The sequence below is a fragment of the Cervus elaphus genome, chromosome 33, assembly GCF_910594005.1.
Source record: "Cervus elaphus chromosome 33, mCerEla1.1, whole genome shotgun sequence".
NCBI classification, from domain to species: domain Eukaryota; kingdom Metazoa; phylum Chordata; class Mammalia; order Artiodactyla; family Cervidae; genus Cervus; species Cervus elaphus.
In genome coordinates this window covers 38,208,656-38,212,005 of record NC_057847.1, presented here as the reverse complement: position 1 = coordinate 38,212,005, position 3,350 = coordinate 38,208,656, and positions in this window count along the sequence as shown.

Here is a 3,350-nt window from a genome sequence, read left to right as displayed (position 1 = left end):
CTTATGCAATCAAGATTTGTTCCTTGACTGAAGGAATAAGAGCAATGGTGTTTGGAAAGGACAAGAGGAAGTCTCTAAACCGTCATTGTTATGTCTCAGAAGGAATTTCAGAAATTAGCATCACTATCAAAGATTTAAAGGATTAAGGGATATCCTCATTTAGTTTACCTACTTGGTTGCAGCAAAAACTAGAGGGATCATGGTGAACGACAGTGGACAAAAACAAACATAAAAAGTGGCTGTCATAATCACATCTGCTATACCAGATGTAGTATTTTCCTAGAAAATTATCACAGCTTCTGGTACTTAATATGCAGCTTTTGAGTAGAAATGTATTTTTCTCAATCCCCATAAATAATAAGGATCAAAAGCTGTTTGCTGTGATGTAAGAAAAAACCTACGCATCTGAATGCAGAGTTCCAAAGGAAAGACATACCCATCTGAATGCAGACTTCCAAAGAATAGCAAGGAGAGATAAGAATGCCTTCCTCAGTGATACAGAGGAAAACAATAGAATGGAAAGACTAGAGATATCTTCAACAAAATTGGAGATACTAAGGGAACATTTCATGCAAAGATGGGTACAGTAAAGGACAGAAATGGTATGGACCTAAAGAAGCAGAAGATATTAAGAATACACAGAAGAACTATACAAAAATTCATGACCCAGATAACCACAATGGTGTGATCACTCACCTAGAGCCAGACATGTTGGAATGTGAAGTCAAGTGGGATTTAGGAAGCATCACTACAAACAAAACTAGTGGAGGTGATGGAATTCCAGTTGAGCTATTTCAAATCCTAAAAGATGATGCTGTGAAAGTGCTGCACTCAATATGCCAGCAAATTTGGAAAACTCAGCAGTGGCCACAGGACTGGAAAAGGTCAGTTTTCTTTCCAATCCCAAAGAAAGGCTATGCCAAAGAATGTTCAAACTATTGCACAATTGCACTCATCTCACACACTCGCAAAGTAATGCTTAAAGTTCTCCAAGCCAGGCTTCAATAGCACATGAACTGAGAACTTCCAGATGTTCAAGCAGGATTTAGAAAAGGCAGAGGGACCAGAGATCAAATTGCCAACATCCGCTGGATCATTGAAAAAGCAAGAGAGTTCCAGAAAAACATCTACTTCTGCTTCATTGACTATGCCAAAGCCTTTGACTGTGTGGATCACAACAAACTGTGGACAATTCTTCAAGAACTAGGAATACCAGACCACCTGACCTGCCTCCTGAGAAATCTGTATGCAGGTCAAGAAGCAACAGTGAAAACCAGACATGGAACAAAAGACTTGTTCCAAATTGAGAAAGGAGTATGTCAAGGCTTAATATTGTCACCCTGTTTATTTAACTTATGTGCAGGGTACGTGATGAGAAATGCTGGACTGGATAAAGCTCAAGCTGGAATCAAGATTGCCAGGAGAAATATCAATAACCTCAGATATGCAGATGACATCACCCTTTGGGCAGAAAGCAAAGAGGAACTAAAGAGCCTCTTGATGAAAGTGAAAGAGGAGAATGAAAAAATTGGCTTAAAACTCAACATTCAAAAAACAAATATCACGGCATCTGGTCCCATCACTTCATGGCAAAGTGATGGGGAAACAATGGAAATAGTGACAGATTTTATTTTCTTAGTCTCTAAAATCACTGCAGATGGTAACTACAGCCATGAAATTAAAAGACACTTGCTCCTTGGATGAAAAGCTATGACCAACCTAGACAGCATATTAAAAAGCAGAGACATTATTTTGCCAACAAAGTTCCATCTAGTCAAAGCTATGGTTTTTCCAGTAGTCATTTATGGATGTAAGAGTTGGATCATAAAGAAAGCTGAACACTGAAGAATTGATGCTTTTGAACTGTGGTATTGGAGAAGACTCTTGAGAGTCCCTTGAACTGCAAGGAGATCAAGCCAGTCAACCTTAAAGGAAATCAGTCTTAAATATTCACTGGAAGGACTGATGCTGAAGCTGAAGCTCCAATACTTTGGCCACCTGATGTGAAGAGCTGACTCATTAAAAAAGAGCCTGATGTTGGGAAAGATTGAGGGCAGGAGGAGAAGGGGACAACATAGGATTAGATGGTTAGATGGCATCACCGACTCCATGGACATCAGTCTGAGCAAGCTCCAGGAGTTGGTGATGGACAGAGAAGCCTGGGGTGCTGCAGTCCATGGAGTCACAAAAGAGTCCACTAAAACTGAGCAACTAAACTGAGGAAAGACCTATTAATTCATTGTCTGTTTTATCCTAGGACCAGGTTAAATCTCTGTTCTCTGTCACAATACAGTCCACAGAGATCTTGATCATCTTGATATTCCACAGAACCAGCATGATTGCTGGTTGACAACACTGATAACACCAGGGTAATTGGTGAGTAGGAAGTGTTTAGATTGTCCTGGTAAAACATATATTTTATTTTCTTGGGCTCTGAAATCACTGTAGACAGTGACTGTAGCCTTGAAACAAAGACACTTGCTCCTTGGAAGGAAAGCTATGACAAACCTAGACAGCATATTAAAACGCAAAGACATCACTTTGCCGACAAAGGTCCACATAGTCAAAGCTATGGTTTTTCCAGTAGTCATGTACTGATGTGAGAGCTGGACCATAAAAAAGACTGAGTGCTGAAGAACCGATGCTTTTGAATTGTGGTGCTGGAGAAGACTCTTGAGAGTCCCTTAGTCTAAGGAGATCAAACCAGTCAATCGTAAAGGAAATCAACTCTAAATATTCACTAGGACTGATGTTATAGCTGAAGCTCCAATACTTTGGCTACTTGATGTGAAGAGCTAAATCATTGGAAAAGATCCTGATGCTGGGAAAGATTGGAGGCAAAAGTAGAAGAGGTGGTATAGGATGAGATGGTTAGATAGCATCACTGACTCAATGGACATGAATTTGAGCAAACTCCAGGAGATAAGACAGGGAAGTCTAGTGTGCTGCAGTCCATGGGGTTGCAAAGAGTTGGATACCACTTAATGACTGAACAACAACAACAAGAAGGCAATAAAACCCTCAAAGTTTTCAAGTACCTGCCACAAGAGTGATGTTTTTAAAGATACAATGAACTGAAACACTTGGGGAAAATCTCCTCTATTATATCATGTCTACCTCTTTGCCACCCCATGGACTATAGCCCTCCAGGCTCCTCTATCCATGGAATTTTCCAGGCAATAATACTCGAGTGGGTTGCCATTTCCTCCTCCAGAGGATCTTCCAGACCCAGAGATAGAAACATCTCTTGCGTCTCCTGCACTGGCAAACAGATTCTTTACCACTGCACCACCTGGGAAGCCCTTTTTAAATATATCAAAAATGACAAATTGTTCACCTACATGTCCTAC